Raw genomic sequence first — 21,970 nt, forward strand, 5'->3', positions numbered from 1 at the left:
CAGGGTCCTGCTGCATCGTGGTGGTGGCGGTACGGAAGACCATGCCAGGGTCCTGCTGCATCGTGGTGGTGGCGGTACGGAAGGCCATGCCAGGGTCCTGCTGCATCGTGGTGGTGGCGGTACGGAAGGCCATGCCAGGGTCCTGCTGCATCGTGGTGGTGGCGGTACGGAGGGCCATGCCAGGGTCCTGCTGCCTCTTGGTGTCAGTGGAGGAGGTCCAAGCAGGAGCAGCGGTTGTCATGGTGGTGGCGGTGGGATGTCCAACTGCACTCGGCATGGTGGTGGTGCTGTAGTGGTGTCCAGCTGTGGAAGGAATTGAGGTGGCCGTGCAATGGTATGCAGCAGAGGTCGGCATTGAGGTCAATCGTGACAGTGAAGGCACAGGTGGATATGCCGACACTGTCTGCTGGAAATACCGACTCTGCTGCATAGCCTGCACATAAGCAGCATTGCAGACCTGCATGACACTCAGCTGGAGATCAGGAGTAAGGTGTTCCGACATGCCCTGCTCAATTTGAGGCTCAAGAGGCTATGTGAAACATCCATTCGGTCACCCAAAGCCTTGATTGCTTCGTGTAAAACCGAGCTCAAATGCAAAAACTCGGGCATGAGTGATCTGTCCGAAGCCCGCTGCCGGGAGGAGCCCCCAAAAATAGGGTCAGTGGAAGAAGACTGCGAAACGGGAAGACCTGATGGACCAGCTCCCTGGTCTCCAGTTAGTGTGGAAGGCCCACTTGCTGCTGCGCTGCTGGATGGCTGGGACGGGTCTGTGGCTGTCTGATGAAGGACCGCTCCAGAACCTGGGCCAACAGTAGTGCTGTATGTGCTGTGAAAAAAGGAAAAAGAAAATTAATACCAAATGTTAACCAGACGCAAAATCCTGTGGAATATAAAAATACAGATTATGGCAATACAATACAACCTAATGCACATGATACTTACGCAAGGACCGGTCTTAAAAATGCCAGAACTCAATGTTATTTGTATCTTCTGATCCTTGCTCCTGAACCACTGGGAACACGGCTCTCTTGATGCAGGTCCTTGTTGAAGCGGTCCTTCATCGAACGCCAACGTGTTTTGACTTTGGCCACTGTTAAAAAAAAATTGTGGTCAGAAAAAGAACTTTTGGCCGTGCTCACACAACTGTGTGTGATGACAGAAACTCCTGAGAGTTTCTTTCATCACACACAGTCGAGTGAGCACGGCCAAGGTCTCTGCTGCTTCACACTGCAGTGCAATACTTACCAAATGCATTTCGGACCCGTGTCGGGGCGTTGTCCCAGCCATCCCACATCTCTTTGGCCACCTCATTCCATAAGCGCCGGATCGTGACGTTGTTTGAGTGCAGTGGATCCTGGATGTCCCACAGTGGTACTTGCTCTTGGACCAGCGAGATGAGGAGGTCATTCTCAATAAGACCATCCTCCCGTTGTGAAACCTAAAAATTAAATAAATCATTAAAGTTTGCTCAATTAACATAAGGAAAAGAGAGAAAAAAAAGATGCTGAGAAATGGCATGAATAGGAAAGTCAACATACAAAAGGATTCCAGAAGAAAAAAGTTAAGAAATACGAATTGAAAGAAGGGAAGATTCAAGATAACAGTCAGCCTTGTATAAGTACCCGCTGCCGTCTTTCCACCGGACCTTGACTCCGCTGCTCCTGCCCTGTCTCTGCCGCAGTAGAAGAAGAGCTCTAAAAAACAGAAAAATTCAAATTGTCACATGTGTAGATGTGACAGTGAATACTTACCTTTTTCTTTTCAATGTTCTTTTTATTAAGAATTTTTCAAGAAGTACAAAAGTGAATACATGAGAAGTAAATGAGGAGTACAACATCTAACACTCTTGGATAAAGATATTATGAATGAAGATTCCTTTAACATAAAGAACAGTACCTATGATAATACTGTAAACTAGATCCGTGCACTCCGTTAAAGAGTGTGTTGCAAATATTATCCTTTAAGGTTTAATACAACCATATAGAACCAGCGGATGATAGAGTACAAACATAACATTGTAACTACAATCAATAAAGAGAGATAGAAGTAGTAAAGAGAAAGGCAGAAAGGAGGAGGGGGCAGGATGGGGAAGGGATTAGGGGGGGAGGTGAAGGCGGTAAATATAGTGGGTGCGTGGCATCATTTTTACTGTTATTAGATGTGATCAATCCTCTGTAGTCCTCCATTCGTTAGACGTCCTGTAAGTGGTCCAAGGGAGCCAAATTCCTCTGAACTTGGAATGCGAGTGGTTAACCAGAGCTACTAATTCGGCCATGTAATATAATTGATCTACCTTCTTCAGCACCTGTCGATATGTCGGAACATCCGTGGTCTTCCAGACTGTGGGTATTAATAGTTTGGCAGCAGCTAAAATATTTTGAGCTAATATGGTGTGCCACGCATATCCTGGCCACACAGGAAAGTTTAAAAGTGCTGTTTCGGGGGATAATCGAGTCTTTTTCCCAATCACGTCCTTTATTAACTGTTCAATCATTGTCCAGAAACCACGGATCCTCGGACAAGACCACCAAAGGTGCAAATACCCACCCTCTCCTACTCCACACCTCCAACAGTTGGCATGGGGACTTAATCTCCACGTCCGAAGCTGCGTTTGGGAGATATACCACCTAGAAACTATTTTGTAGGAGTTTTCCTGGGTTTTAACGCAACTTGTGGGTCCATGTGAGCATTTATAAATGTGTGCTACTTGCGCTTGTGTAAAGGTGTATCCTAGATCTTTTTCCCATCCTAGGATATAAGCTCTCTTGGGACTTAGTTCGGCTTGTGTAAGTGCTTGGTAAATTATGGAGAGTATTTTAGTGGGTCTAGACGTCTTGGCACATAGAGATTCAAATGTAGTGGGTTTGCGTGTAATATTCGAGAAAAACCTCATTCTTCTCAGTGTTTCTCTAAGTGTTGAGTACTGTAAGAAATTCAGGTTTGACAATCCGGGTCTTTCGCGTAATTCTGCCAGTGTAAGAAGCGATCCTTCCGATATCATTTGGTCTATTGGAAAGCACTTAACCCGGGTCTCAATAGTATGAGTTATGACATCAGATAGGATTAATAACGGAGAAGAGGGTGGTGTGAAAATGTTGTGAGTTTTCGACCATAGTTTTATAAGAGTACGTGTTAACGGATTGGGATGGGGGAAAGACGGGCGCCCCTCCACAAAAGTCAATAGAAATGATCTGAGGGGGAAGGGTGAAATTGTCTTCTCTATGTCTATTGCTAGACTACCTCGAGATTGCCTAATTAGATTCACTGATCGAGATAACACAGCGGCACAGTAATATTTCTTAATGTCTGGGGCTCCCATTGCCCCCCGGTTCTTAGGAAGAGTTAGTGTGCGGAAGGCTATGCGTGGTTTCTTACTTTTCCAGATGTAGCTGGAAAAGAGAGAGTTTACTTTGGATAGGAAGGTAGACGGAACGTGTATAGGGAGTGTCTGAAATAGGTAGATGAATTTGGGTAATATTAGGCTTTTTATTAAATTTTTCCTACCTGTCCAGGAGAGATAAGGGTCCCTCCAGGATCGGATGGTTGCCGTTACTTGTTTAAGGAGATGGTAGTAGTTAATTTCCAATAGCTCTTTATCTGATCTGCATATTTTAATCCCTAGATATTTAATGTATCGTTTGGGCCATGTGAATGGGAATAATTTTTTCGCTTTATTGAGAATATTTTGTGGGATATTTAGATCTAAAGCCTCAGATTTGGACATATTCACCTTGAAATTTGACAAGTCCCCGAAGCTGTCCAGTATCCTTAATAGGGCGGCCAACCCCTTAAGAGGTTTGGTCATCAAGACTAAAAGGTCATCAGCAAAGGCCGCTGTTTTGTGGTGTATTTCCCCTATTTCAATGCCTTCTATTTCTTGACATTTTTGTATAGTGGACAGCAGTGGTTCCATCGTCATCACGAACAACAATGGGGATAGTGGACATCCCTGGCGTGTACCATTTCTAATAAAGAATCTGTCAGTCAATGAGCAGTTGATTTTTATGCGAGCTGATGAGTCCCTATACATTTTCATTATTGTGGAAATCAGTTGGCTCGGGAAACCAAAGCTACTCAATGTCTCTTCAAGATAGGTCCAGTCCACTCTGTCGAAAGCTTTTTCCGCATCTGTCCCTAAGAGGACCAAAGGGAGTTTTTTCATTTTCGCGTAGTGCATCAAGTGCAGTATTTTATGGGTATTATCCTTCCCCTCTCTGCCCCCCACGAATCCCGTCTGATTCAGTGAAATTAGCATCGGCAAGTACTTGGCTATTCTTTGAGCTAATAGACTAGCAAATAACTTCAAGTCTACATTCAATAATGAAATTGGTCTATAGCTACTACATAACTCTTGGTCCTTACCATCTTTGTGAATTAATGATATCCGCGCTTCCAGTGTCTGTGTAGGAAAATAATCATCCCTTTGTATATCATTGTACATTTTCAGTAGGTGCGGGAGGAGAGAAGGTGAGAAGGATTTATAGTAAGCCACTGTGAGCCCATCTGGGCCCGGGGCCTTCCCAGGTTGGCTTCTCGACAGAGTGGACCGGAGCTCCTCTAGGCTAAAGGGTCTAGTTAGGTGGTGTTGCTGCGTTTCTGTAAGTTTTGGTAGATTCAGACGCGACAGAAAGGTTCTAATATCGTGCCTCCTCTCCAGGTTTCCTGCAATAGACTCTTTGGGGCGCAAATTGTATAACTGCCTATAATAATTTAAGAATTCTGTCTCTATTTGTGAGTGGTTGTGGGTGCTCTGCCCATTGGGTTTTTTAATAGCATGTATGTAGGTGCGGGCCTGTCTGCGTCTTATTTGAGAGAGCATAAGTTTGGAAGCCTTATCACCGTGCACAAACATCTTAGTACGCCATGAGGCGTACCATCTTGCTGATTTTTTGTTTAATATCTCTTTTAGCTTCTGTCGTTTTATCGTTAAAGAGGATAACACCTGCGCACTCGCTTGTTTCTTGTGATGTTTTTCCAGTAAATATATTTCATTATAAAGCTCTGCTATTTCCTGTTGCTTCTTTTTGTTTATGTACGAAGTGATCGAAATGAGTTCCCCCCTGATAACCGATTTATGTGCTTCCCAAACTATTGGAGACGGCAGTTCCCCTGTGTCGTTCAATTCAAAATATTGTGTGATGGCTTTGGTAATACGTGCACATACTTTTGGACAAGTTAGTACCGACTCGTTGAGTTGCCACATTCTGTCGTTTTTAAAGGGTTTTGATAATGTCATTTGTACTGTGACTATCGAGTGATCCGAATGTATGTTGGGAAGGATGTTAGCATTTCGGGCATTAGGGAGGAGCTGTCTGGGGATAAATATATAGTCTAGTCGATGGTATGTCTTATGGGGATGGGAGTAATAGGAATAATCTCGTACAGTCGGGTGCAGATATCTCCAGGCGTCTAGCGTCTGCATAGTGCAAAGTTGAGTCTTAATTCTACTAAGGTCTTTAGTGGATAATGAACTTTTCCTCGCTGTGGAATCCAACAGCGGCTCCAGCACAATATTCAGATCTCCTCCTATGATTAGGGTTCCTTCTCTGAAGTTTTCAATTAATCTAAGTATTTTTAGAATCCATCTCAGCTGTCTTTTATTTGGGGCGTATAGGCTGCATATAGTTGTTAGATTCCCAGCGAGTAGGCCTTTAACCAATATATAACGACCACAGGGGTCTTCCAAAGTTTTATGAGCCTGGAAGGGCATACCTCTAGCTATTGCTATTGACACCCCCCTAGAGCCTACTTGCGTTGTAGTAGCATGAAACCAGGTATCATAGTAGTTCTTTTCAAAATTGGGTATTTTTTCTGGTTTAAAGTGAGTTTCTTGGATCATTAAAACGTCAGCTTTTTGTTTTTTGAGATGGTCTAGTGTGTGCCGCCTAGGTATTGGTGAGTTAAACCCATTTGCATTGAGGGAGGCGAATGTGATTACCTTATCTTGTGTAGCCATTGGTGACGGTTTGGTTTTGGAATCAAAGGACGACGTCTGCAGGACTGCCAAGATTCTAGGAGACTCATGATGCCAGGGAGGGGGGGGCAACGGAGGAGGAAGTAGAGGAAGGGGTAGTGGTTGAGAAATGAGAAAGAGAAGAAAGAGAAAATTAGGTTAAATTGTATATGAAACAAATTATACAATAACCAATTAACAAGAATCATGGACTAGCACATAAATTATGCCAGCCTGAGAGAGAGCATAGTAGTATATTTTATCATCTCGGACCAATCCACAAACTGCAAAAGCAAGAGCCATCAAAGAAAAAGAAGAACATATTCTATTTTAACAAACAATTCTTGAGTGGCCTCCGGATTGGCGTTCAGACAAGGGGAATTAAGTCCTACAAGTGGACTATCTTAATGTGATGAGACCATCAAAGGGGGTTCCTTCATCCCATCTCTTCTCCATCACCTTTTGAAGACGGGGATTTGGTGGCTTTCCTCCTCTGTCTCTGCGACTTCAGGGTTCCAGCTAGTTGCCACGGAGTTGGGCTCGTCAGTGGAGTCATATGGGAGGCCCCATGAAAGGATTCTAGGTCGAGATCTGATTCCATGGAAATGTCTAAGGCCTTGCATACCTCTTTGATCTCCAAGGACGATCTAGCTTGAAATTTCCCGTCACCCGCAGTTATAAATATTCCGAACGGAAATAGCCAACGGAAGCGATGACCTTTTTGGAGAAGAGCCTCTGTAAATGGTTTTAAGAGTCTGCGTTTTTTGAGGGTAGTGGCAGACAAATCTTGGAAAAGTTTTATTTTAGAATCTTCGTATTTAACTTCTTGCGCTTCCCGTGCTCTGCGGAGGATTAAATCCTTTGTTCTGTAATCTAGGAAGCGGCAGATTACATCCCGCGGGGGATCGCCCTGCCTGGGTTTGGGGCGGAGAGATCTATGTATTCTGATGATCTCTATGTCCCGCGGATCGTTTTCTAGTAAAAGTTTGTTAAAGATCTCAGTCGAAGCTTTGTTTAATGCCTCAAAAGCCACTGATTCCGGCATACCTTTAATACGAATATTATTCCGCCTCTCACGATTTTCGTTGTCTTCTAAGGCGGAATGGATAGAGTGGATTTGGGTTTCGTGTTCCTTAAGGCAGTCCAGTATGTTATTGGTCTGTTGTGACAAAGTTGTTTGGAAGTTTTCAACTGATTCAATTCTGTGGCCTTGATGCGTTAGGTCTTGTTTTATCTCTGCTAACTCTCTGCCTATGGGCTCCATAGCTTGTGCTAGGATTCTTTTGATGAAGGAACGGGTCACCAGTTTCTCTCTTGCAGTGCTACCTCTATCTGAGTCACTCTCGAGATCTGAGTCTGTATCTTCCTCCATTTGAGAGTCAACTTGTTTTGCATCTTTGTTATGATCTGGAAATGTTGTTTGCTTTTTTAAGAAGTTATCTACATCGGCTTGTGTTACCGACTTAGCGGTTTTAGATGATCCTTTTGGGGTTTTAGTTCCAGATTTCCCCATGTCTTTGGTGAGGTTCAATATATTGTAAAGAAAATATTAATCTCTCTCTGCTGGCTATTTGGTTGGCTCAGCACATCATTTTGCTTGTTTTATAGCAGTAAAACTGGTTAGTTCAGAGAGCTAATATAGACCTAATATCAGGGAGGGGGGGGGATGAACCATCCACACGAGATTCTCAACCTCCAGACTGGCCCACCTCAGTGTGTTATGAGGTGTAATGAGCAGAGCTCCCTCTCCTGATCCAAGAGAGAGATCAGCGCTGCTTGTACTGTCTGACAGGGCTGTGACAATTAACCGCTTGCAGGCGGTTGTGCCCGATGTGCTTCTTCTGCTGTATGATGTTACCTGGTTTTCAAGATGGCGGCGGCTCAGGAGGAAGGGAGGCCCCCGCCCGTACCCTCAGCGCCGGACCCGGTTCCCAGCAGATAACGGCCAAGTCCAGTAAGTGCCCGACTCACTGCTATAGCTAGGAGTCACCGCGCAGCTCCCAGTTGACTCCTCTCTCTCTCAAAGCAGAGTCTCAATCAGGCGCGTGAGCGCGTGTCAGGCGCGTTCCTCTGAAGCACCCCGCAGCTGCTCGGAATGGCACGAGCTCCGGCAATTAATCCGTAGCACCGGGGGCGCTTGGGTAGTAAAGTTGGGCTACGTTATTCGTCAGGGCGCCGCTGTTACCTTTGCGGTTTCTCTCTCCGGGCCAGTTTCCCGGCCAGTAGCTGCTCTTCTGTTATTAAAGATGGCGCCTGTCTTCACTCCTTCACCGCCTCGCAGGCTCTTTGGGTCGGCACAGGTCCCCGGCTCTTCTCTAATCTCTCTTGTGGTGCCGTGATGCACCGTTATCACCAGGGCACACACTTGGAGTCTTTTTCTTTTTTTAAAATCTGCCAGATCTTTGATTTTCTCCAGTCTTAGCAGGAGCACTCTTTAGGCACGTCTTCCCCTCTCGTGTAGGTGGCCACGCCCCACAATTTACCGACAGTGAATACTTACCAATCTGACGAGGCAAGTACTCACCTCACTGACATGCTCGACTTCAGACGGCCCAGGAAGAAACTCCTCATGGGAAGAATCCGAAGAAGACATTCTGATGCATGTAGAAAGAAAGAAATGGCAGAAATTAGGACATGTAGAGAAAGAAAATAGAAAATAAAGGCATTGGCTAGGATATACTCACATTGTTCAGAGGCTTGTTTTCTCCAAGGTGCTGTGGTCTGTCTGCTCTGCTTGGCTGTCTGCTGAGAAGTGACCTGCAACTGTCCACACCCTCCCTTTATCACCTTGTATGTGGGGGGTGGCTTATCAGTGTCTAGACATGTTTTTCTCTTGTGGAACGCATGCGTTCATGAACGCAACCAAACGCATGTGCTTGTAAACGCATGCATTCATATAGACAGCAATGCGTTTTTTTGTCGCAATCCTTGCGCAATCGACCGCATGCGCTTCCAGGCAGCAAATTGATGCCTCTAAAAATTACTACATGTTGCATTTCCGCGCCAAGCCGCAAACGACGAAACGACGCATGCGTCGTCAAACGCAGCAAAACGCGAAAAAGCAAAAATGCATGCGTCCCTAATGTTAAATATAGGAATACAAAACGCATGCGGATATATGAATGCTGCGGACACAACCGCAAATGTGAAACCAGCCTAAGAAACAGGTAAACTTATCAGTCTAATGGTTTCCGGGCTGTGGAAGCTTGAAATCCCATGGTGGCGCCATAAGTGACACGTGAAGTCTCTGGCCTGTTCCTGAAGGAAGGTGATGCATTGTCTCCTGACAGAAGCGGCGTATCCTGGTTCTCCGAGACGAGGTCCTGGGTTAACTGGATGATGAACGTGAAGTGAAGCAGTCTCTGACACCACCGGAAGGTGTCTCAGCCCAGTGGAGGTCACGGGGATGATGCTACCCGGCTCTAGGTGATTCACCTGGTCAGACTCAGGCCGTGCACACGCGGCAGTCAGCAGAATGGTGCGCGTCAAACGCTCAGTCTCAGGGGTGAGCGGGCACACAAAGTTACGTCCCTCACGGTCAGTGTGCGCAAGGGCTGAAGAGCTGCAGCGCCGGCTTGTGCTATCGCATAGCCCCACGGAGAGTGAGTCAACCTTCTCCTGCTGCGCACTCTGTCTTCCAGCCAAATGTCCCACTTTCCCATGCAACATCCCTTTTATCCCTGACACGCCCCCTACAGTTGAGTGCAAAGGTCTGTCCAGGTCAGAAAGCTTTCCCCCCCGCAACAATGGTGACAGCCCCATAGTTCCGGAACCGACACAAGAGAGGCATCACCAGCCTAGTCCATCTTCCTACACTCCCCCTCTGCTTTTGCTCAGCATTCCATGGGCAAGTGTTTGTGTAAAACATGTGGACAGTCTTCTTTTTCTTTGACAGTTTGCTGCCAAATTAATTGCTCCTGATTGTATCGATTGGGGGGTAATCCGGCTGTTGTTCATTCGGAGCGCCATAAGTCAGAAGGAGTAGATGAGTCACCTTGGGTGGTTGAGTCAGGTTGCATAGGTAAGGGCAGTAGCGCATCCATTTCCACTGGGGCAGGCTCTTCGGGAACTTCAGGTACTGGTTCCTCCCATAGCTCTTCTGGTGGCTGTTCAGGATTTTCTTCCTCTTCACAATCTACTACAACTGGTGAAAGTATTTCAGTCGCATCTTGCACCTCCTCTACCTGATCTGGATCCTTTGACAGACAGGGCCGAAGCATATTCCGTTGGACTATACGGGTAGCGGAATTTGTCCATACCACTCCCTTATGGGCGTGGCATTCCCAGTCGGTATCTCATGTGTAATTGCTGTAGTGCAGCTGAAATCATCCTCATGGCATGCGAATACGTCTTGATATCGCCCCAGTAGAACTTCCACTTGCTGAATCTGTAGCGGAGTAAGGTTTATCAGCTCAGCCTGCATCTGCTCCAATATATGATGCCCTTCCCGTTTATGCTGAGGTTCCGGTGTTAAAGATGTATCCACAGTCACGGTCCAAGGGTCTCCCTGTTTCACCGTCAACTGCACGGTCTGAGGTGGTATCACTTCTTCCGGCATGCTCATAATTTGAGCCACTTCACTTCTGAGAGTTAGCGTGATGTTACCTTCTCCCAAACTGACACAGCATACTGGGATCATCTGGTCACGTACAATGGCTAGCGTTCACGCCATAAGGAGTCCTGGGGGTAATTGTTCTGTAGTAGCTGGTTTAATCTGGATTTCAACTATTTCTAGCGGGGTACAAGCCCACACAGGCAGAGAAAGCACGGTTTGCCCTGGTGGCAGAACGAGCTTAGCAGAGGCTGGGACAATCACTTTTCCCAATGTTCCTCCTCCACTGGAGGATTCCTGGGCTGGAACCATGTGGATTAACTGTTGGAACACTCTTCTTTGGGGAGTGTGCAGACTCCACTGTTTCAGGGTTATGTCTGAGGGCTCATTGACAAGGAGACTCCCGAACTCCTTCAGTACATTCATTCCCAGGGGGATGGCATGTCCATGACCTGCTTCTTCACTGGTCAGCACTACTCCCTTCCGACCCAGATCTTTGCCACAGATGGTTATTTGCATCCAGACCACCCCTGCGACTGGGATGGGCAAGCAATTGGCAGCTATCAATTTTATCACTGGGCCACAATCAGGCCGCATTGTTTCAGGATAGTGTCACTGAAATTGTTTCAGGCATCTTAGTCACTTGTGAGCCAGTATCCACCAGGCAACGTACGGCTCAACTGTCCAGTTCGGCCCCCAGATGAGGGGGCACAAAGAGACTAGATTTGTGGGACTTCTGTTACTCCTTCGTGACTGTTCAGGCTCCAGGCAGCGTCTCCCAGGCTCGGAGCCCTCTAGTTTAACGGACGACATTGAAGAGACCTACCCCGTCATGGGCACTCCCGAGCCAAATGTTCAATTTCTCCACAATTGTAACAGGTGAGGTGTCTCTTCTTGACTGTACATCCTTGTTTCGCAGCGAGGTTCGGGGCCATCCCTGCCCCTGACGGAATCGAAGTACCTACTGATTTATTCTTTGCATCAGCCAACTCTCCTTGAATATCCTGGATTTCCTGCCGCAATTCCTCAACCCATTGTGGTTCGGTGATCATGTTCACAGATACTTCTCCACTCCAGACCTTCCCTACCGGGATTGTCACCCCTTGCTCTTGCTCGCGTGTGCGTTCTTTGCTTCCTATCTCAGAAAAGGTCATGCGAGAATTTAACCGTAAGTGCTCCCGCAAAGCCTGTTTTGTCATCATGTCCCGCAAGCCTGTCACCAACGGATCTCACAACATTACGTCAGTCGGTCCTAAGCCTATGCTGTCTTTTCTAATGATAGCAGTATGGATCTCCTGGAGAGCATTTATGTACTGAGTCACCATCTCCCCCTCCCTTTGCATAAGGCTAAATAAAGGCATTCTTACCTCCCCTACATCCGTGGGGTCCCCATGAGTCTCCTCCAAAATTTGTAGCACCTTGTTAAAGGTGCCTCATTCCCTGGGGGGTCGTAACATGACTGAGTCTCTGGCTTCTCCATCCAAGGCCATCATGGCCACCTCGGCCTCTAATGCAGGGGTCATGAGATGCATCCTCATCATCCCCCTCAAAACGCTAAGTCAAGCTCCATGTCATGGTGTTATTCCCCGTAAACTTAGGGAGATTGTTCAAAATTGCCCCAGAGAGATACTGGACCTAGGGCTCAGCCCAAATGCTTGGTCTGCCGCCTCCATGCTGTTAGACTGCATCCTGCCGACTATGTCAAATGTAGAATAGCAAGAATGTGGGATGCAGTGACAAGCAGGAGACAGAACAAGAGTTAAAGGGTTTATTACAAGTGATAATCCCCGCAGGGAGAGAAAGGGTTTAAGATGGGAGTAAAACTGGGTATTGAGTCAGAGTAAGAATAAACAGTTATGAAACAGGTAAACTTATCAGTCTGATTGTTTCCGGGATGTGGAAGCTTGAAATCCTATGGTTGCGCCATAAGTGACGCATGAGATCTCTGGCCTGTTCCTGAAGGAAGGTGATGCACTGTCTCCTGACAGAAGCGGCGTATCCTGGTTCTCTGAGGCGAGGTCCTGGGTTCCCGAGATGATGAATGCGAAAGGGAAGCAGTCGCTAACACCGCCAGAAGGTGTCTCAGCCCAGTGGTGGTGACGGGGATGAAGCTACCCGGCCCTAGGTGATTCGCCTGGTAAGATTCAGGCCGCGCACACGTGGCAGTCAGCGGAACGGTGCGGGTCAAACCCTCAGTCGCAGGGGTGAGTGGGTACATGAATTTATGTCAGTGTGCGCCAGGGCTGAAGAGCTGCAGCACAGGCCTGTACTATCACGTAGCCCCACGAAGAGCTCTGTCTTCCCACCAAGTGTCCCGCTTTCCAGCGCGCCATTCCTTTTATCCCTGACACACACCCTACAGTTGAGTGCAAAGGTCTGTCCAGGTCAGAAAGCTTTCCCCCCCCCCCGCAAAAATGGTGACAGCCCTGATAGTTCAGGAACTGACACAAGAGAGGCATCACCAGCCCGGTCCATCTTCCTACACATATTCTGAATAAATGCTTTTTCGATTTTATGACTCAGTTTATAAAGTCTCCAGAAGTACATAATTAGAGTTTGAGAGAAGATAAAATCTACTGAAACCCAACTCACCTTGTCTATGACAAGTGAAAACTTTCAAAATAGAGAAATTGAGGCTGACAGCACAACTGACAAACAGATGCCCATCCTAATTCCACTGGACCCAAGTGGAAGAGTACATACCATGAATTGAAGTGAAGGACAGCATCCAGTCCAGGTGAAAATCTTTCTTCATTGTGCCAAAATGCGACGTTTCAACCACAAAGCTTGAAAAAGACCTTTGTGGTTGAAAAGTGAAAACTTTCAGTCTATCAAATCAAAGATTACGACTAATTTTGCCCAACATCAAGAGGATTCTGAACAAAAGAAACACATCAAGTTCCTACGTGACACTGAAGATTATAAAAACAACCGAGTATGTAAATGGCAGGATTCTTTCATTTTACTAGGTTCTTTCAGATACTGGAAAGTTCCTTCCGACTCAATCTACTCAGGTTCAGACAATAACATATTTTTTCACAAACAACAAGCACCTTTTTTAACCCGTTTACCCCCAAGAGTTGTTTGCACGTTAATGACCAGGCCAATTTTTACAATTCTGACCACTGTCCCTTTATGAGGTTATAACTCTGGAACGCTTCAACGGATCCCGGTGATTCTGACCCTGTTTTCTCGAGACATATTGTACTTCATTATACTGGTAACATTTCTTTGATATTACCTGCGTTTATTCGTGAAAAAAATGGAAATTTTGCAAAAATTTTGAAAATTTCGCAATTTTCCAACTTTGAATTTTTATACAATTAAATCATAGAGATATGTCACACAAAATACTTAATAAGTAACATTTCCCACATATCTACTTTACATCAGCACAATTTTGGAACCAACATTTTTTTTGTTAGGGAGTTATAAGGGTTAAAAGTTGACTAGCAATTTCTCATTTTTACAACACCATTTTTTTTTAGGGACCACATCTCATTTGAAGTCACTTTGAGGGGTCTATATGATGGAAAATACCCAAGTGTGACACCATTCTAAAAACTGCACCCCTCAAGGTGCTCAAAACCACATTCAAGAAGTTTATTAACCCTTCAGGTGTTTCACAGGAATTTTTGGAATGTTTAAATAAAAATGAACATTTAACTTTTTTACACAAAAAATTTACTTCAGCTCCAATTTGTTCTATTTTACAAAGGGTAACAGGAGAAAATGGACAACAATAGTTGTTGCCCAATTTGTCCTGAGTACGCGATACCCCATATGTGGGGGTAAACCACTGTTTGGTTGCATGGCATAGCTCGGAAGCGAAGGAGCACCATTTGACTTTTCAATGCAAAATTGACTGGAATTCAGATGGGACGCCACGTTGCATTTGCAGAGCCCCTAAGGTACCTAAACCATAGAAACCCCCCACAAGTGACCCCATATTGCAAACTAGACCCCCCAAGGAACTTATCTAGATGTGTTGTGAGAACTTTGAACCCCCAAGTGTTTCACTACAGTTTATAATGCAGAGCCGTGAAAATAAAAAATCCTTTTTTTTCCCACAAAAATTATTTTTTAGCCCCCAGTTTTGTATTTTCCCAAGAGTAACAGGAGAAATTGGACCCCACAAGTTGTTGTCCAAAGTTTCCTGAGTACGCTGATACCTCATATGTTGGGGTAAACCCCTGTTTGTGCGCACGGGAGAGCTCGGAAGGGAAGGAGCACTGTCTTACTTTTTCAACGCAGAATTGGCTGGAATTGAGATCAGACGCCATGTCACATTTGGAGAGCCCCTGATGTGCCTAAACAGTGGAAACCCCCAATTATAACTGAAACCCTAATCCAAACACACCCCTAACCTTAATCTCAACTGTAACCCTAACCACACCCCTAACCCTGACACACCCCTAACCCTAATCCCAACCCTATTCCCAACTGTAAATGTAATCCTAACCCTAACTTTAGCCCCAACCCTAACTTTAGCCCCAACCCTAACTTTAGCCCCAACCCTAACCCTAACTGTTTACCTAACCCTAGCCCCAACCCTAACCCTAGACCTAACCCTAACCCTAGCCCTAGCTCTAACTCTAACCCTAGCCCTAACCCTAACCCTAACGGGAAAATGGAAATAAATACATTTTTTTAAATTTTTTAATTTTTTGTAACTAAGGGGGTGATGAAGGGGGGGGGTATTTACTATTTATACTGGGTTTTCTAGCGGATTTTTATGATTGGCAGCCGTCACACACTAAAAGACGCCTTTTATTGCAAAAAATGTTTTTTGCGTTACCACATTTTGAGTGCTATAATTTTTCCATATTTTGGTCCACAGAGTCATGTGAGGTCTTGTTTTTTGCGGGATGAGTTGACGTTTTTATTGGTAACATTTTCGGGCACGTGACATTTTTTGATCGCTTTTTATTCTGATTTTTGTGAGGCAGACTGACCAAAAACCAGCTATTCATGAATTTCTTTTGGGGGGGGGGCGCTTATACCGTTCCGCATTTGGTAAAATGGATAAAGCAGTTTTATTCTTCTGGTCAGTATGATTACAGCGATACCTCATTTATATCATTTTTTTATGTTTTGGCGCTTATATACGATAAAAACTATTTTATAGAAAAAATAATTATTTTTGCATCGCTTTATTCTGAGGACTATAACTTTTTTATTTTTTCCCTGATGATGCTGTATGGCAACTCGTTTTTTTGCGGGACAAGATGACGTTTTCAGTGGTACCATGGTTATTTATATCCATCTTTTTGATCGCATGTTATTCCACTTTTTGTTCGCCGGTATGATAATAAAGCGTTGTTTTTTGCCTCGTTTTTTTATTTTATTTTACAGTGTTCACTGAAGGGGTTAACTAGTGGGACAGTTTTATAGGTCGGGTTGTTACGGACTACTAAATATATGCACTTTTATTGTTTTTTTATTTTTATTTAGCTAAAGGAATGTATTTATTGGAACAATATTTTTTTATTATTATTATTTATTTAGGATTTTTATTTTTTTTTTATATTTTTACTTTGCCCCAGGGAGGGACATTGCTGTGCACTGTGTCAGATCGGCGATCACACAGCACAGCAGGGAGTATTCCAGGCGCCTGCTCTGAGCAGGCGCTGTGAAGCCACCTCCCTGCAGGACCCGGATGCAGCCCCGCGGCCATTTTGGATCCGGGGCTTGCAGGGAGGAGACGCTCGGTACAAGGTGAGCACATCGCCTTGTACCGATCGTCTCAGGGAAACATGCCGGGAGCCCCCTCCCTGCTCGATGCTTCCCTGTACCGCCGGAACACTGCGAACATGTTTGATCGCAGTGTGCCAGGGGTTAATGTGCCGGGGGCGGTCTGTGACCGCTCCTGGCACATAGTGCCGGATGTCAGCTGCGATAGTCAGCTGACACCCGGCCGCGATCGGCCGCGCTCCCCCCGTGAGCGCGGCCGATCGCGCTGGACGTACTATTCCGTCCTTGGGAAGTAGGGCCCACCCCACATGGACGGCATAGTACGTCCAATGACAGAAAGGGGTTAAGCAACAAAAAATGGAGATACCCAAAAAGAAAACGAGAAGAGGTGGACAGTGTGCCAGTAACATCTCAGACAACAGTACACACAAGATCCCAGGTACGGAGACATCATTAGTTATCAATATTTTGTCTAAAACTAACTTTAAATATACACGTTTATTCATGTGTCTCCATATAAATGAATTTACATACAGCACTTATCCATGTATTGGGTATAGATTGTATATTTACAAAATCATTTTGTTGTTACTTTTTAGTTCTTATGAAGTCCAGGTAACTGACCGAAACGTAATATTGTCTATACATTGGATGAACATGTACTAATAAAATACTCTCCTGTTCTTTGTAATCATTTTGCTGTGCCGAATCTATTTTTTACATTATTTGTGGAGTGGCATCCTATTTGTGCACCCACCTTTAGAGGAGTGCCGTGCAGCCTGTTTTTGTCTATAAATATGTGTGGTCAGTACAAGGGACTGACACATGACTTATTCCTTCCAAGGACCATACTGGGGACCAGGGAGCACTCATTAGGGGTGAAAGAAAGGTAATTCCGGAGCTAAATAGTGATTGTTCACTGTTATTGGCATAAATTATATTACAACATGTCAAACAATTTACCATTTTGTGCAGTAGATTTTAAGAAAACCAACAGACTCATACTCTTGATCTGAATGTTTTTGAGTCTGTGTATTAGAATAATTAATTGAAAGGGAGTTTGTTCAAAATAACAGCAGTGTGGAGTTCAATTAGTGAGGTCAATCATTCTGTGAAGGAACAGGAGTGAATCAGGTGGCCCTTATTTAAGGATGAAGCCAGGACATGTTGTACCTGCATTTCTCCTGGAAAGCATGAAAAATATGGGTTGTTTTGAGACATTTTTCAGAAGAATAGTGTACTTGATTAAAAAGTAGACTGATGAAGGTAAAACTTATAAAGCAGTGCAGACAATGATAGGTTGCTCAGCTAAAATGACATAATACCTTAAAATGGAAAACCAAACCAGAGAGAAGTAGAAGAAAACTGAAGACCGCCATTCGAATGGATTGAAGAAAAACCAGAATTGCCTCATTGAGGCTTCAAACACAGACATGAAGTGACGCAACCACAACAAGCACTGCATCCTCAGTCCCAATTCTGGATGTGACCAGCATCGGTCGTGAGTGTGCAGTTAGCAGTGGTAGCAAGTAGGGTTGAGCGAAACAGATCGGCCAATTTCAAAAGTAGCCGACTTTTGGGAAAGTCGGGTTTCGTGAAACCCGACCCGATCTCACTGTGGGATCGGGTCGGCTGTCGGCGATCTTCGCTCCAAAGTCGGGTTTCGTATATATATATATATATATATATATATATATATATATATATATATATATATTTATATTTACTTCAGCGCAGTGGTAAAGTCAGTGACTGAGGGCAGATATTAATAGCCTAGAGAGGGTCCATGGTTATTGGCCCCCCCTGGCTACAAACATCTGCCCCCAGCCACCCCAGAAAAGGCACATCTGGAAGATGCGCCTATTCTGGCACTTGGCCACTCTCTTCCCACTACTGTTATGACCTGGTGGTTAAGAGGCCACACCAATATGACCTGGTGGCTAAAACGCAACATGGGACGAGCTCTGAGGAGGTGGTATCTCTACTGACCGCAGTCCCTAATCCTAACAACAACACTAGTAATAACCGTGGGATGTTCCTACTCTCCCTAGACACCTCTTCACAGTCTAAGAATTAACTACCCCTAAAGAAAGAAATAGAAAGCTATCTTGCCTCAGAGAAAACCCCAAAAGGAAAGATAGCCCCCCACGAATATTGACTGTGAGTGGAGAGGGAAATGACATACACAGAAATGAAATCAGTTTTCAGCAAAGGAGGCCAATACTAAACTTGATAGAGAGAAAAGGATACTGTGCGGTCAGTATTAAAAACTACAAAAATCCACGCAGAGTTTACAAAAATGAACTCCACGACCGACGGTGTGGAGGGGCAAATCTGCTTCCCAGAGCTTCCAGCTAGCCTGAATATGACATAGTGACAAGCTGGACAAAAAGAGGCATATTTGCAAAGCAATAATGTCCAAAGCAAATGGACAAACAAGAACTAGCAGAACTTATCTTTTGCTGACAAGGACAGGCCATATGAGAAATCCAAGGATTGAACCAAATCCAACCTAAGACATTGACAGCTGGCATGAACTAAAGCCCAGAGCAGGTTTAAATAACAAACCCAGGCAAGGCGATCAGTGATGGCAGCTGCTACAGCTACCTAAAGGAGCAGCAGTTCTGTTGTGAATTCTGTTCTCGAACTCCCTCCGGTGGTTATGAATGGTACTTCGGTGAGTTCTGTCCATGGACTCCCTCTGGTGGCTGTGAGTGGAGCTGCTGGCTCTGAGGTTCCTTCCTCAGCTGACTTCGTTTAGTTCTAGGCTGCTGCTCTATTTAACTCCACTAAGATCGTTACTTGATGCCAGCTGTCAATGTTCTAGTACTGGTTCAGTTCTCTCTTGGATCTTTCAGATGACCTGTCTACTCCAGCAAAAGCTAAGTCCCTGCTAGCTTATTTTAAGTGCACTTACCCGTATATGCAAAAAGTCACAACTTTATTCGGACAACATTATAACAAAAAGCAAGGGAGAGTGTAGAAAAATGCGGACTGGTCCGCATTTTTCTACACCCTCCCTTGCTTTTTGTTATAATGTTGTCCGAATAAAGGTGTGACTTTTTGCATATACGGGTAAGTGCACTTTTTTTATCTTTTTATGGACTGTGATGTAATACTTCGGAAGATGCACCCCGTAGCATAACAAAAGGATATAAAATCGGCTCACTAATTGGGTGATATTTATAACAGAGTCTAGCCCATACAACAGCAGTGCGGAGGTTCATTTTTCTTTTTGTTTGGTTTAACCTGCTAGCTTATTTGTTTACCACTGTTTTTCCTGGTCCAGCTTGCTATCATGATTTTGCCCGTCTAGCTGGAAGCTCTGGGATGCAGAGTGGCACCTCCATGCCGTGAGTCGGTGCGGGGGTCTCTTTTGCACACTCTGCGTGGTTTTTTGGTAGTTTTTTATGCTGACCGCAAAGATACCTTTTCTATCCTCAGTCTGTTTAGTTAAGTCTGGCCTCCTTTGCTGAAACCTATTTCATTCCTGTGTTTGTGACTTCCATCTTAACTCACAGTCAATATTTGTGGGGGGCTGCTTATTTCTTTGGGGAATTTCTCTGAGGCAAGTTAGGCTTTATTTTCTATCTTTAGGGGTAGTTAGCTCTTAGGCTGTGAAGAGGCGTCTAGGCAGAGTTAGGTACGCTCCACGGCTATTTCTAGTTGTTTGTGATAGGATTAGGGGTTGCGGTCAGCAGAGCTCCCACTTCCCAGAGCTTGTCCTGTATTACTAGTTTGCTCATCCGGTCATTCCTAGTGCTCCTAACCACCAGGTCATCATAACAGTACAGCTGGCCCGTAAAGTGTTAATGCATCTCAATAGAGGGATAAGAGAAGTTCTGAGACCATTTTTTTTTTCCTCTGCAGCGTGTTTTGCTTTTCTTTTCCCCTAGATCTCTGGGTGGTTCAGGACACAGGTGTAGATATGGACATTCAAGGTTTGTCCTCTTGTGTGGATCAACTCACTGCAAGGGTACAAGGCATTCAAGATTATGTAGTTCAGAACCCGATGTTAGAACCCAGAATTCCAATTCCTGATTTGTTTTCTGGGGATAGATCTAAGTTCCTGAATTTCAAATATAATTGTAGACTGTTTTTTGCTTTGAAACCCCGCTCCTCTGGTGACCCCATTCAGCAAGTAAAAATCATTATTTCTTTGCTGCATGGCGACCCTCAAGACTGGGCATTTTCCCTTGCGCCAGGAGATCCTGCATTGCGTAATGTAGATGCGTTTTTTCTGGCGCTTTGGTTGCTTTATGATGAACCAGATTCAGTGGATCAGGCAGAGAAAATCTTGCTGGCTTTGTGTCAGGGTCAGGATGAAGCGGAGGTATATTGTCAGAAGTTTAGAAAGTGGTCTGTGCTTACTCAGTGGAATGAGTGTGCCCTGGCGGCAGTTTTCAGAAAGGGTCTTTCTGAAGCCCTTAAAGGGAACCTGTCACCACGTTTTTGGAAGATGGGATAAAAATAGCGTTAAATAGGGGCAGAGGTGGGCGTTACATTAGTGTGTTTGTTATGCGTTTATTACCCACCTAAGTTGCCGAAATACCTTTGCAAAGTCTCCGTTTTCGCCTGTCAATCAGGCTGGTCTGGTCAAAAGGGCGTGTTGTCTTCCCCCAGATTTTGCGTAGTTTTCCGTTGGTGGCGTAGTGGTGTGCGCATGCCCAAGGTCCCGAATCCTCTGCCAGGGGATTTAAAAGAGCGCGCTGTTCGTTACTTCATTGGTGATCGGTGGGCGCGGCCATCTTCCTTTGGCAGCGCGTGCGCAGAAGCGGCGCTCTGCTGGCCGCGGCTTCAGGAAAATGGCCGCGATATCCATCTGCGCACGCGCGGCATCCCGCGGCCATTTTCCTGAAGCCGCGGCCAGCAGAGCGCCGCTTCTGCGCACGCGCGGCCAAAGGAAGATGGCCGCGCCCACCGATCACCAATGAAATAACGAACAGCGCGCTCTTTTAAATCCCCTGGCAGAGGATTCGGGACCTTGGGCATGCCCACACCACTACGCCACCAACGGAAAACTACGCAAAATCTGGGGGAAGACAACACGCCCTTTTGACCAGACCAGCCTGATTGACAGGCGAAAACGGAGACTTTGCAAAGGTATTTCGGCAACTTAGGTGGGTAATAAACGCATAACAAACACACTAATGTAACGCCCACCTCTGCCCCTATTTAACGCTATTTTTATCCCATCTTCCAAAAACGTGGTGACAGGTTCCCTTTAAGGATGTTATGGTGGGATTCCCCACGCCTGCTGGTCTGAATGAGTCTATGTCCTTGGCCATTCAGATCGATCGACGCTTACGTGAGCGCAAAACTGTGCATCATTTGGCGGTATCTTCTGAGCAGAGGCCTGAGCCTATGCAATGTGATAGGACCTTGACCATAGCTGAACGGCAAGAATACAGACGTCAGAATGGGCTGTGTTTTTACTGTGGTGACTCCACTCATGCTATCTCTGATTGTCCTAAATGCACTAAGCGGTTCGCTAGGTCTGCCACCATTGGTACGGTACAGCCAAAATTTCTTTTGTCCGTTACTCTGATCTGCTCTTTGTCGTCCTATTCTGTTATGGCATTTGTGGATTCAGGCGCTGCCCTGAATTTGATGGACTTGGAGTTTGCCAGGCGCTGTGGTTTTTTCTTGGAGCCTTTACAGTATCCTATTCCATTGAGAGGAATTGATGCTACGCCTTTGGCCAAGAATAAGCCTCAGTACTGGACTCAATTGACCATGTGCATGGCTCCTGCACATCAGGAGGATATTCG

The 21,970-nt window shown here is 45.3% G+C and overlaps 1 long non-coding RNA gene across 1 annotated transcript; it reads right to left on the bottom strand.

Moving 5' to 3' along the window:
- Positions 1–804: 804 nt before the first annotated feature.
- Positions 805–1,337, bottom strand: LOC143768902 (uncharacterized). The gene is made up of 3 exons (XR_013214111.1): positions 1,246–1,337; positions 943–1,090; positions 805–826 (listed from the first exon to the last, which is right to left on the bottom strand). It is a non-coding gene; the product is annotated as an uncharacterized LOC143768902 (long non-coding RNA).
- Between the last annotated feature and the right edge of the window lie 20,633 nt (positions 1,338–21,970).

This window comes from Ranitomeya variabilis, chromosome 4 (genome assembly GCF_051348905.1).
Source record: "Ranitomeya variabilis isolate aRanVar5 chromosome 4, aRanVar5.hap1, whole genome shotgun sequence".
In the NCBI taxonomy this organism is placed as follows: Eukaryota; Metazoa; Chordata; class Amphibia; order Anura; family Dendrobatidae; genus Ranitomeya; species Ranitomeya variabilis.